This window comes from Bufo gargarizans, chromosome 3, assembly GCF_014858855.1.
Source record: "Bufo gargarizans isolate SCDJY-AF-19 chromosome 3, ASM1485885v1, whole genome shotgun sequence".
NCBI lineage: Eukaryota > Metazoa > Chordata > Amphibia > Anura > Bufonidae > Bufo > Bufo gargarizans.
The window spans coordinates 273,289,095-273,303,823 of record NC_058082.1 but is presented as its reverse complement, the minus strand read 5'-3'; the positions used below and the strand labels follow the sequence as shown (position 1 = coordinate 273,303,823).

The following is a 14,729-nucleotide window of genomic DNA, read 5'->3' as shown; positions in this document are numbered from 1 at the left end:
ACCACCACCTCCGTCACCATGCGTCTCAACCATGTCACACGGCAGCGTTCAGCTCTCCATCTCACAAACATTTGAGAGAAAGCGTAAATTCCCACCTAGTTACCCTCGATCCCTGGCCCTGAATGCCAGCATTTCTAAACTACTGGCCTATGAAATGCTGTCATTTAGGCTGGTGGACACAGACAGCTTCAAACAGCTCATGTCGCTTGCTGTCCCACAGTATGTTGTTCCCAGCCGGCACTACTTCTCCAAGAGAGCCGTGCCTTCCCTGCACAACCAAGTATCCGATAAAATCAAGTGTGCACTGCGCAACGCCATCTGTGGCAAGGTACACCTAACCACAGATACGTGGACCAGTAAGCATGGCCAGGGACGCTATATCTCCCTAACTGCACACTGGGTAAATGTAGTGGCAGCTGGGCCCCAGGCGGAGAGCTGTTTGGCGCACGTTCTTCCGCCGACAAGGATCGCAGGGCAACATTCTTTGCCTCCTGTTGCCACCTCCTCCTACTCGACTTCCTCCTCCTCTTCTTCCACCTGCTCATCTAGTCAGCCACACACCTTCACCACCAACTTCAGCACAGCCCGGGGTAAACGTCAGCAGGCCATTCTGAAACTCATATGTTTGGGGGACCGGCCCCACACCGCACAGGAGTTGTGGCAGGGTATAGAACAACAGACCGACGAGTGGTTGCTGCCGGTGAGCCTCAAGCCCGGCCTGGTGGTGTGTGATAATGGGCGAAATCTCGTTGCAGCTCTGGGACTAAACAGTTTGACACACATCCCTTGCTTGGCGCATGTGCTGAATTTGGTGGTGCAGAAGTTCATTCACAACTACCCCGACATGTCAGAGCTGCTGCATAAAGTGCGGGCCGTCTGTTCGCGCTTCCGGCGTTCACATCCTGCTGCTGCTCGCCTGTCTGCGCTACAGCGTAACTTCGGCCTTCCCGCTCACCGCCTCATGTGCGACGTGCCCACCAGGTGGAACTCCACCTTGCACATGCTGGACAGACTGTGCGAGCAGCAGCAGGCCATAGTGGAGTTTCAGCTGCAGCACGCACGGGTCAGTCGCACTACAGAACAGCACCACTTCACCACCAATGACTGGGCCTCCATGCGAGACCTGTGTGCCCTGTTGCGCTGTTTCGAGTACTCCACCAACATGGCCAGTGGCGATGACGCCGTTATCAGCGTTACAATACCGCTTCTATGTCTCCTTGAGAAAACACTTAGGGCGATGATGGAAGAGGAGGTGGCCCAGGAGGAGGAGGAGGAGGAGGAAGAGGGGTCATTTTTAGCACTTTCAGGCCAGTCTCTTCGAAGTGACTCAGAGGGAGGTTTTTGGCAACAGCAGAGGCCAGGTACAAATGTGGCCAGCCAGGGCCCACTACTGGAGGACGAGGAGGATGAGGATGAGGAGGAGGTGGAGGAGGATGAGGATGAAGCATGGTCACAGCGGGGTGGCACCCAACGCAGCTCGGGTCCATCACTGGTGCATGGCTGGGGGGAAAGGCAGGACGATGACGATACGCCTCCCACAGAGGACAGCTTGTCCTTACCCCTGGTCAGCCTGGCACACATGAGCGACTACATGCTGCAGTGCCTGCGCAATGACAGCAGAGTTGCCCACATTTTAACGTGTGCGGACTACTGGGTTGCCACCCTGCTGAATCCACGCTACAAGGACAATGTGCCCACCTTACTTCCTGCACTGGAGCGTGATAGGAACATGCGCGAGTACAAGCGCACGTTGGTAGACGCACTACTGAGAGAATTCCCAAATGTCACAGGGCTAAGGCAGAGTAGGAGCAAGAGGTCGCCAAGGCAGCTGTGTCACGGCCAGCTCCTCTGAGGGCAGGGTTAGCATGGCAGAGATGTGGAAAAGTTGTGTCAACACGCCACAGCTAACTGCACCACCACCTGATACGCAACGTGTTAGCAGGAGGCAACATTTCACTAACATGGTGGAACAGTACGTGTGCACACCCCTCCACGTACTGACTGATGGTTCGGCCCCATTCAACTACTGGGTCTCTAAATTGTCCTCGTGGCCAGAGCTAGCCTTTTATGCCTTGGAGGTGCTGGCCTGCCCGGCGGCCACCGTTTTGTCTGAACGTGTATTCAGCACGGCAGGGGGTGTCATTACAGACAAACGCAGCCGCCTGTCTACAGCCAATTTGGACAAGCTGACGTTCATAAAAATGAACCAGGCATGGATCCCACAGGGCCTGTCCGTCCCTTGTCCAGATTAGACATTAACTACCTCCCCTTAACCATATATTATTGTACTCCAGGGCACTTCCTCATTCAATCCTATTTTTATTTTCATTTTACCATTATATTGCGAGGCTACCCAAATTTGAATGAACCTCTCCTCTGTCTGGGTGGCGGGGCCTAAATATATGCCAATGGACTGTTCCAATGTTGGGTGACGTGAAGCCTGATTCTCTGCTATGACATGCAGACTAATTCTCTGCTGACATGAAGCCAGATTCTCTGTTACGGGACCTCTCTCCTCTGCCTGGGTGCTGGGCCTAAATATATGCCAATGGACTGTTGCACTGGTGGCTGACGTGAATCCTGATTGTCTGTTACGGGACCTCTCTCCTCTGCCTGGGTGATGGGCCTAAATATCTGACAATGGACTGTTGCATTGGTGGCTGACGTGAAGCCTGATTCTCTGCTATGATATGAAGACTGATTCTCTGCTGACATGAAGCCAGATTGTCTGTTACGGGACCTCTCTCCTCTGCCTGGGTGCTTGGCCTAAATTTATGAAAATGGACTGTTGCAGTGGTGGCTGACGTGAAGCCTGATTCTCTGCTATGACATGCAGACTGATTCTCTGCTGACATGAAGCCAGATTCTCTGTTACGGGACCTCTCTCCTCTGCCTGGGTGCTGGGCCTAAATTTATGCCAATGGACTGTTCCACTGGTGGCTGACGTGAAGCCTGATTGTCTGTTACGGGACCTCTCTCCTCTGCTTGGGTGCTGGGCCTAAATATCTGACAATGGACTGTTGCATTGGTGGCTGACCTGAAGCCTGATTCTCTGCTATGATATGAAGACTGATTCTCTGCTGACATGAAGCCAGATTGTCTGTTACGGGACCTCTCTCCTCTGCCTGGGTGCTGGGCCTAAATTCATGAAAATTGACTCTTACAGTGGTGGGTGACGTGAAGCCTGATTCTCTGCTATGACATGCAGACTGATTTTTCTGCTGACATGAAGACAGATTCTCTGTTACGGGACCTCTCTCCTCTGCCTGGGTGCTAGGCCTAAATATATGCCAATGGACTGTTGCACTGGTGGCTGACGTGAAGCCTGATTGTCTGTTACGGGACCTCTCTCCTCTGCCTGGGTGATGGGCCTAAATATATGCCAATGGACTGTTGCACTGGTGGCTGACGTGAAGCCTGATTGTCTGTTACGGGACCTCTCTCCTCTGCCTGGGTGCTTGGCCTAAATTTATGACAATAGACTGTTGCAGTGGTGGCTGACGTGAAGCCTGATTCTCTGCTATGACATGCAGACTGATTCTCTGCTGACATGAAGACAGATTCTCTGTTACGGGACCTCTCTCCTCTGCCTGGGTGCTGGGCCTAAATATATTCCAATGGACTGTTGCACTGGTGGCTGACGTGAAGCCTGATTGTCTGTTACGGGACCTCTCTCCTCTGCCTGGGTGCTGGGCCTAAATATATGCCAATGGACTGTTGCACTGGTGGCTGACGTGAAGCCTGATTGTCTGTTACGGGACCTCTCTCCTCTGCCTGGGTGCTGGGCCTATATATCTGACAATGGACTGTTGCATTGGTGGCTGACGTGAAGCCTGATTCTCTGCTATGATATGAAGACTGATTCTCTGCTGACATGAAGCCAGATTGTCTGTTACGGGACCTCTCTCCTCTGCCTGGGTGCTGGGCCTAAATATCTGACAATGGACTGTTGCATTGGTGGCTGACGTGAAGCCTGATTCTCTGCTATGATATGAAGACTGATTCTCTGCTGACATGAAGCCAGATTGTCTGTTACGGGACCTCTCTCCTCTGCCTGGGTGCTGGGCCTAAATTTATGAAAATGGACTCTTACAGTGGTGGGTGACGTGAAGCCTGATTCTCTGCTATGATATGAAGACTAATTCTCTGCTGACATGAAGCCAGAATGTCTGTTACGGGACCTCTCTCCTCTGCCTGGGTGCTTGGCCTAAATTTATGAAAATGGACTGTTGCAGTGGTGGCTGACGTGAAGCCTGATTCTCTGCTATGACATGCAGACTTATTCTCTGCTGACATGAAGACAGATTCTCTGTTACGGGACCTCTCTCCTCTGCCTGGGTGCTGGGCCTATATATATGCCAATGGACTGTTCCACTGGTGGCTGACGTGAAGCCTGATTGTCTGTTACGGGACCTCTATCCTCTGCCTGGGTGCTGGGCCTAAATATCTGACAATGGACTGTTGCATTGGTGGCTGACGTGAAGCCTGATTCTCTGCTATGATATGAAGACTGATTCTCTGCTGACATGAAGCCAGATTGTCTGTTACGGGACCTCTCTCCTCTGCCTGGGTGCTGGGCCTAAATTTATGAAAATGGACTCTTACAGTGGTGGGTGACGTGAAGCCTGATTCTCTGCTATGACATGCAGACTGATTCTCTGCTGACATGAAGACAGATTCTCTGTTATGGGACCTCTCTCCTCTGCCTGGGTGCTGGGCCTAAATATATGCCAATGGACTGTTGCACTGGTGGCTGACGTGAAGCCTGATTGTCTGTTACGGGACCTCTCTCCTCTGCCTGGGTGCTGGGCCTAAATATATGCCAATGGACTGTTGCACTGGTGGCTGACATGAAGCCTGATTGTCTGTTACGGGACCTCTCTCCTCTGCCTGGGTGCTGGGCCTATATATCTGACAATGGACTGTTGCATTGGTGGCTGACGTGAAGCCTGATTCTCTGCTATGATATGAAGACTGATTCTCTGCTGACATGAAGCCAGATTGTCTGTTACGGGACCTCTCTCCTCTGCCTGGGTGCTTGGCCTAAATTTATGACAATGGACTGTTGCAGTGGTGGCTGACGTGAAGCCTGTTTCTCTGCTATGACATGCAGACTGATTCTCTGCTGACATGAAGATAGATTCTCTGTTACGGGACCTCTCTCCTCTGCCTGGGTGCCGGGGCCTAAATATCTGAGAATGGACTATTCCAGTGGTGGGTGATGTGAAGCCAGATTCTCTGCTATGGGACCTCTCTCCAATTGATTTTGGTTAATTTTTATTTATTTAATTTTTATTTTAATTCATTTCCCTATCCACATTTGTTTGCAGGGGATTTACCTACACTTTGCAGCCCTCTAGCCCTTTCCTGGGCTGTTTTACAGCCTTTTTAGTACCGAAAAGTTCGGGTCCCCATTGACTTCAATGGGGTTCGGGTTCGGGACGAAGTTTGGATCGGGTTCGGATCCCGAACCCGAATATTTCCGGGAAGTTCGGCCGAACTTCTCGAACCCAAACATCCAGGTGTTCGCTCAACTCTAGTCATAAACTTTTGATAAGGACTGTATAAGCTCTGTATATACAGGGTGTATCTCACACGGCCTGACCCACAGTAGGCCCCAATTAAAGAATTGTGCACCAAATGGCGATATTTCAAATATCTGAATATAACCCAAATGTATAAAGGGTGTATCTCACAATGACGTATGCAGCAAAGGCTGCCAAATAAACTTTTTTGCCCAAATGTGTGTTTGTTTAATAACTGAATATGGCAGCAGTATATAACCCCAGTATATACACGGCTTGACCCACAGTAGGCTTCACTTAGAGATTTGTGCACCAAATGGTGGTATTTCAAATATCTGAATATAACCTCTGTACATACAGGGTGTATCTCACACGCCCTGATCCACACTAGGCCGCAATTTCTTTTGTTGGCCCAAAATGGCTGCATTTCAAATATCTGAATAGAACCCCTGTATATACAAGGTGTATCTCACACGCCCTGATCCACACTAGGATGCTATCAAAGAATTGTGCCCAAAATGGCTTTATTTCAAATAACTGAATAGAAAAGACAGTATGTAAAGGTGGTATCTCACAATGACATCTGCAGCAAAGGCTGCCAACTAAATTTTTTGAGCTGTTTGTTTAATAACTGAATTTTATAGCAGTATATAACCTTGGAATTTCACACGTGCTGATGCTGATGCTGCAAGGCCTGAAAAATAGTGGAATTTGGCAAAAAAATGTGTTTTTAAAAATACAAGAAAATGATGGCTGTATTTCTAACTTAAATTGCACACTGACTAATCCAGATGTTGTATTTTGCCAAAAAAGTATTTTTTTTTGTAACAGAATATGAAAGCTGTATACAGTGGGATGCGAAAGTTTAGGCAACCTTGTTAATTGTCATGATTTTCCTGTATAAATCATTGGTAGTTACGATAAAAAATGTCAGTTAAATATATCATATAGGAGACGCACACAGTGATATTTGAGAAGTGAAAAGAAGTTTATTGGATTTACAGAAAGTGTGCTATAATTGTTTAAACAAAATTAGGCAGGTGCATAGATTTGGGCACTGTTGTCATTTTATTGATTCCAAAACCTTTAGAACTAATTATTGGAACTCAAATTGGCTTGGTAAGCTCAGTGACCCCTGACCTACATACACAGGTGAATCTAATCATGAGAAAGAGTATTTAAGGGGGTCAATTGTAAGTTTCCCTCCTCTTTTAATTTTCTCTGAAGAGTAGCAACATAGGGGTCTCAAAACAACTCTCAAATGACCTGAAGACAAAGATTGTTCACCATCATGGTTTAAGGGAAGGATACAGAAAGCTGTCTCAGAGATTTCAGCTGTCTGTTTTCACAGTTAGGAACATATTGAGGAAATGGAAGACCACAGGCTCAGTTCAAGTTAAGTCTCAAAGTGGCAGACCAAGAAAAATCTTGGATAAACAGAAGCGATGAATGGTAAGAACAGTCAGAGTCAACCCACAGACCAGCACCAAAGACCTACAACATCATCTTGCTGAAGATGGGGTCACTGTGCATCGTTCAACCATTCGGCGCACTTTACACAAGGAGATGCTGTATGTATGTGGGAGTGATGCAGAGGAAGCCTTTTCTCCGACCACAGCACAAAAAGTGCCGCTTGAGGTGGGCTAAAGCACATTTGGTCAAGCCAGCTTCATTTTGGAATAAGGTGCTGTGGTCTGATGAAACTAAAATTGAGTTATTTGGCCATAACAAAGGGCGTTATGCATGGGGGAAAAATAACACAGCATTCCAAGAAAAACACCTGCTACCTACAGTAAAATATGGTGGTGGTTCTATCATGCTGTGGGGCTGTGTGGCCAGTGCAGGGACTGGGAATCTTGTCAAAGTTGAGGGACGTGTGGATTCCACTCAGTGTCAGCAGATTCTGGAGACCAATGTCCAGGAATCTGTGACAAAGCTGAAGCTGTGCCAGGGCTGGATCTTTCAACAAGACAACAACCCTAAACAGTGCTCAAAATCCACTAAGGCATTTATGCAGAGGAACAAGTACAACGTTCTGGAATGGCCATCTCACTCCCCAGACCTGAATATAATTGAAAGTCTGTGGTGTGACTTAAAGAGAGCTGTCCATGCTTGGAAGCCATCAAACCTGAATAAACTAAAGATGTTTTGTAAAGAGGAATGGTCCAAAATACCTTTAACCAGAATACAGACTCTCATTGGAACCTACAGGAAGCGTTTAGAGGCGGTAATTTCTTCAGAGCTCCTGGCCGGTCGGAACCGACTTTGCTAGCGAACGGGAGGCTTTGCCTCAGAGTCTGCTACCTCAGGATCTCTGTTCTTCTTTTAATGATTAAATGCGCCCACCTAATTTACTGGACCTCTACTAAAATATTGCATGGCCATGCGATAAAAATCTCCAGCTATAACTACTGTTCCAGCACACAGCAACGGACGCCGCTGATAAGGTATTACTCCTGCCTGTTGAGTCCCGCGATACTGTGTCGTCATCGGCCCGAGACGTGCGACGTGAGACGCCTAAGAAGCCGGCACTGGTCGCCTCTCGTGGAAGGATCGTAAGACGCGATACAGCGGGACGCGGTACCAGGAACCAGGTAGGAACCTGAATTGTTAATTTGAACACGGAGTGGCTTAAAAACTTATCTCCCTGGGCGGTCATATTAACATCTGGAAGAGGAACGACAACTCTGAAGGGACTTTTCATGCTACAGTGCTAGAATCACCCATTATCTGTATGCACTGGAGATTAATCACTGCTCTAAGTGACTTGTCATAGGAATTTTTGGGACACCTCCATTGACTTGCAGTTTGCGGCACCATAAGCACCAATAGTGATTATTCACTGCAAGAAACTAGGTGCTTTAAAGAGACTTTTGGAACACCAATTATCTAAGGATTGTGGCAATAGGATTCCCTCCCCGATATCAGTATACTTTTAGGCATTGGTATCAATTGTATTTTTACTGTATTTTAGTGTATGAATTATGTATGATTGGAATTGATTTATTTATTGGACTCAGCAGGTCCTATTATGATAAATATATCCTTATATCCTATGGTCCAAGTGTTGTGAGTGCTCACTCCTCTTCTTTTTTTAATTATTCATATCACTTTGGGGTCGGGCACCCGATTTGTGAGTTAGCAGAACCCGTCATAGCCACTAGGCGAGAGCCAACCACCCATTTATCCTTATAATCTAGATGTTGTATATTGCCAAAAAAGTGTTTTTTTTGGTAACAGACTATGAAAGCTGTATATATTAAACTTGTATTTAGCACTTGCAGATCAGGAAAATAGTGTTTTTTGCCAAATAAGTGTGTTTAAAAACCCCCAGAAAATGATGGCTGTATTATTAGCTTAAATTGCATACTGATTAATCTAGATGTTGTATCTTGCCAAAAAAGTGTTTTTTTTTTGGTAACAGAATATGAAAGCTGTATATATTAAACTTGAATTTAACACTTGCAGATCTGGAAAATAGTGACATTCATTCAGTGTAATTTTTTATTAGCCGCTGGTGACAGTGACATTACTTGCACTATACCTCCTGTATAACGTTTGTGCATCCTATTTATCAGTGACATTCATTTGGTGTAATTTTTTATTAGCAGCTGGTGACAGCGGCATTACTTGTGCTATACCTCCTATTTAACGTTTGCGAATCCTAAATATCAGTGACATTCATTCAGTGTAATTTTCAATTAGCTGCTGGTGACAGTGACATTACTTGCACTATACCTCCTGTGTAACATTTGCGCATCCTAAATATCAGTGACATTCATTCAGGGTAATTTTTTATTAGCCTCTGGTGACAGCGACATTACTTGCAATATACCTCCTGTATAACATTTGTGCATCATAAATATCAGTGACATTAATTTGGTGAAATTTTTTATTAGCCACTGGTGACAGCGACATTACTTGCACCATACCTCCTGTATAACGTTTGCGCATCCTAAAATGATCTGTGACAACAGGCTGGAAGAGGCAGTGGGGTGGCAAAAGGGAGAAGGCAAGCCACACCAAACATGCATGCAACTGTTCCCCGGAGCACCCCCTTGTAGAAATCTCCCTTGCCAAGGTGTTCCACAGTCTTTCGCTTTTATGAGTAAAGTGCATGCGATAAAATAATTGTCATTTGCAACCTGTGCCTTATCAAAATGACCAGGGGTATGAACAGCATGATCCGCCACATGGCATCAAAGCACCCTAATAGGTGGGCCGAACGCCTGGGTCCACAATCAGTGTCTGCGGGTCACACCACTACCTCCTCTTCCCCTGTATTATGTGCTGGCCAATTCCCTGTCCAAGACGCAGGCCCAGATGCCTCCGGCCATGCACCTGGACCTTCCCAAGCACCATCAGCTACTTCTGTGTCCCAGCGCAGCATACAGATGTCTATACCCCAGACCTTTGAACGAAAGCACAAATACCCAGCCACCCACCCACAGGCCATAGCACTAAATGCGTACCTTTCCAAATTTCTTGTGCTGGAAATGTTGCCATTTAGGCTTGTCAACACTGAGGCTTTCTGCAGCCTGATGGCGATGGCTATCCCGCGTTACTCTGTCCCCAGCCGCCAATATTTTTTACGGTGTGCAGTCCCAGCCTTACACCAGCATGTGTTCCGTAACATCACCCGTGCCCTGACCAACACAGTTATTGGGAAGGTCCACTTAACGACTGACACAAGGACAAGTGCTTTTGGCCAGGGATGCTACATTTCCCTGATGGCACACTAAGTAAGTGTTCTGGAGGCCAGGAGCGAGTCGTACCCTGGGACGGCACAGGAGCTACCGACACCAAGGATTGCGGGCCCTAATTCCATCAGGGTTTCCGCCACCACCTACGTTAGTGGCTGTAACCCCCCCTTCTCCTCCCCCGCCTCCTCCTTCACTTCCACCTCTAAATTATCAACTTGTAGCATCAGTCAGACATCAGTCTGCAGTTGGGAAGTGGCAACAGGTCGTGCTTAAACTGATCTGCTTAGATGACAAAGAGCACATTACCGCAGAGCTGTGGCAGGGGATAAGGGACCAGTCTGAGCTGTGGCCATCGCCACTCAACCTAGAACCAGGCATGGTTGTGTCTGATAATGGCCATAACTTGGTGGTGGCTTTCGAGCTCGGCAAGCTCACACACATACCATGCCTAGCCCACGTATTCAACCTTGTGATTCAGCGGTTTCTCAAAACCTACCTCAATTTGCCTGAGCTACTGGCGAAGGTGCACCACGTGCGAATTGGATGATGATGATGAGGAGGAGGAGGAGCAGGATACGGTTGCCTCCGCTACAGAGGATAGTACCCATGGAAGTTTCATTCCATCTGTTCAGTGTGGATGGGTAGAAGAGGAGGAAGAGGATAAGGAGATTGAGAGTCATCCTTCTGATGAGTACAACAAAGTCTTGTCTGTTGGGACTCTGGCACACATGGCTGACTTCATGGTATGCTGCCTTTCCGATGACCCTCGCATTATACACATTTTGTCCAACACTGATTACTGGTTATTCACCCTTCTCCACCCCCGTTACAAAGAGAACTTCTCATCTCTCATTCCTGCAGTGGAGAGGACTAGCAAAATGGTGCAATACCAGAAGGTCCTTGTGGAAAAATTGCTCCAAAAATTTCCAGCTGACAAAGCTGGCTGCAGAGTACGTAAATACACTCTCTGCCAGCATTTTATCAGAGAGTATATTTTGTGCTTCTGGGGGCATAATAACTGATAAGTACATCCACCTGTCATCTGAAAATGCTGACCGATTGACTGTTATAAAAATGAACAACGCCTGGATTGCCCCTGACTTCTCTATTCCACCAGAGGAAAGTGGCTTAACATAAAGGTACTCTAAATGTGACTTTTATGGTGTAATGAATACACTGTATTCCCATGCATCCCTTCCACCACTAAAAGGAATATGGCTCAATCTCCATTTTCTCATCCTCCTCCTCCATTATATCAACATACTTGTTAGGCTGCCACCTGTGAAGTTTCTCATTTATCCAGGTGATGGTATATCTGTAAAGAATAAATCAAGGCAACTGGACTTACTGTAGATTTCTTGAAAACGTTTCACTCGTTCTTCCAACAAGCTTTCTCAATTCTGCCACATACAATGCTATCTTGACATCTTTTTCTTGGAGGTCATTCTCACCTACTGACTCCAATTAGGAAAATTCAATCAACACCTTTGACCCCATGCTGGGTATAATGACCTCTGACCCGATGTTTGGCATAATTACCATATGTTGATTCAGTTACATATTTATTCCCAGAGAATTCTTGTACAGTCACTCAGAATTGAGAAAGCTCGTTGGAAGAACGAGTGAAACGTTTTCAAGAAATCTACAGTAAGTCCAGTTGCCTTGATTTATTCTTTACAGATATACCATGGCTTGGATAAATGAGAACCTTCACAGACATTTTGCAACACATTTTTTTTTTTGGGGGGGGGGAACCCTTAAACTTGTATGAGAATATGAAAAGACAGCAAGAAAACTGGCAGACTATAGAAAACACCTGCGTTTCAACCTCAGATGCCGAAAACAGGGGCAGCATCCATTTGGACTCCACGGTGAAGGGTCACAGAGCTGAGATGATTCTATAAAAAGCCCAGAAGCAACTACTAAATGAATGGGTACGACAGACCCATTTCACGGTTGAAGCCTTGAAACAAACTATCAGTCAGCTGGAAGAGGACCTGACTTTGCAGCTACCCCCTGAAACGTGGAGGAAAGTAGCAGATTTCACAGTACACGCACAGCTAGCTCAGCACACTAAGAGCAAGGAGAGGCAGTAGAACAAGTTCTGCATTTTGTTATCCCAAACTGCAAACAGCCATAGCAGTGAAGAACTGACATGGAGGCGAAAGGAGGAAACAAGGACAGTGCAAAACAAAGAGAAATGGGTGCAGAATCTTTCAGACCGGGTTCTCACCCAGCCTGAGATTGATGTCCTTGCTAAAGTGTTGAATTTCGCAATCACACCAAGTACCATACCAATTGTTGATATTATTTCAGCCCACTGAAGCCTCAATCCACAGCAACAAAGTACCACAGGGTGAGTCTGAACAACTTCACTTTAAAGTGTCTGCAGCTCTGGCCAGTGCCAAACCACCTCCTTCAAACTTGACTACAGAAGAAAGGAGGGCGGTTACATCCCTAAAGAAAGACACAAACATCACCATCCTGCCTGCGGATAAAGGAAGATGCATGGTTGTACTTAATACATCTGACTACGATGCAAAGGTGACCACACTCCTGGATTATAACAACACATATGAGGCCCTAAGACGAGACCCAACCAGTGGCTACAAGAAGAAGGTTATAGAACTTCTATAACAACTAGAAAAGGACAAAATCATTGATCGGGCCATGTATCTTCGCCTCTACCCTGGGGAAGCCCCTCCATGTATTTATGGACTTCCTAAGATACATAAGGATGGGACCCCTCTCAGGCCAATTGTCAGCAGCATCAACTCTGTGACCTACAATGTGGCAAAATACTTAGCCAGAATCCTAGCGCCCTTGGTTGGAAAAACACAACATCACATACAGAACTCTCAGGATTTCACCACCAAAAATTCAGAACTTGGTATTGAGCACAGAAGAAACAATGGTCTCCTATGATGTTACATCCCTCTTCACCTGCATGCCCACTACAGAGGCAATTGAAACAGGAAACAACACCTTAGGCTGCAGAACAGAACTCAGACCAAGTGTGTGCCTTACTGGACCTTTGTCTGAGTACCACCTACTTAAATTATAAGGACTACAAGCAAAAGCATGGCTGTGCTATGGGATCGCCAGTCTCACCTATTGTAGCGAACCTGTATATGGAGGAAGTAGAAAAGAAAGCCCTGACCACTTTCAAGGGAATTACACAGAGTCATTGATTCAGATATGTGGATGACACTTGGGTTAAAATTCATAAACAAGAGTTACGGGCTTTCACCAACCACATCAACTCAGTGGATCATAACATCAATTTCATGCGGGAAGAAGCTGGGAATAGAGGTCTATCGAAAACCAACACACACAGACCAGTACCTGCTATTTGATTCACACCATCCTCTAGACCACAAACTGGGAGTCATCCAGACTCTACATCACCAGGCAGACAAAATCCCCACCAGCACAGAGGCCAAAGTGAAGGAATTCAAACCTCAGAGGGGCACTTAAAACTTGTGGGTATCCAGTTTGGGCCTTTGTCAAAACAGAAGGAAGGAGAAGAAAGAGCACCAAGACTATCAGTGAGGGCGAGAAGCATGACAGACGCAAGAATATGGTTATCCCATATGTAGCTGGAGTGTCTGAGAAACTCAAAAGGATTTTTAATAAACATCACATCCCTGTCTGCTTTAAACCCAGCAACACACTGAGGAAACAACTGGTTCACCCCAAAGACCCAACGCCTAAACACAAGATGGACAACATTGTGTATGCAGTCCAGTGCAATGAGGAATGCTCAGAACTGCATATCGGCGAAACAAAACAACAACTACATCAGCGTATGGCTCAGCATAGAAGTGCCAAAACCTCTGGTCAAGATTCAGCCGTCTACTTACATCTAAGAGAAACAAGTCACACCTTTGAAGACAGTCAAGTACGTATTTTGGACAAGGAGGCCGATTGGTACAAACGTGGTGTGAAGGAGGCCATCTACGTAAAAATTGAGAAGCCAAGGTTGAATAGGGGCGGGGGGGGGGGGGGGGGGTTAGACATCTATTGTCTGTATAATAGTATTTGAGGGTCACCAGCAGGCCATCAATCATAATTTTTCAAGGGTGTGTAGGATGCCCTCCTTTATGTGTAATAAAGGGTGTATTGTAGTGCCGGTTCCTTGTATTTTTTGGGCAGCACTTGCACTTTATATACACGTAAATATACAGGAAAGAATGTTTCCTAACAATTTTTCCTCTAAAATCGATTTCATCTTTGGTTTTCTGCGTATTATTGTCATTCTGTAAAAGTGGCGTACTACTCGGACAGCATCATTCCCCGCAGCGACCTGGGAGTCCAAGATGCATCCAGACATCTTCCCCATGCTGTCCCTGAACCATTTTAGTGGTGTTTCCATCAATTTTTTACCTTTTCATGTGAACCAGACACCCTCCCCTCTCCAGAGCAGGGGTGCCTGGTTTAATGCTCTGGTTCTCCCATTGACTTCCATTGTGCTCGAGTGCTCTGTAGAGCATCCGAGCAT

The 14,729-nt window shown here is 46.5% G+C and overlaps 1 pseudogene; it reads left to right on the top strand.

Moving 5' to 3' along the window:
• Positions 1–11,915: 11,915 nt before the first annotated feature.
• On the top strand, positions 11,916–14,273 carry LOC122931532 (annotated as a pseudogene).
• Positions 14,274–14,729: the final 456 nt, after the last annotated feature.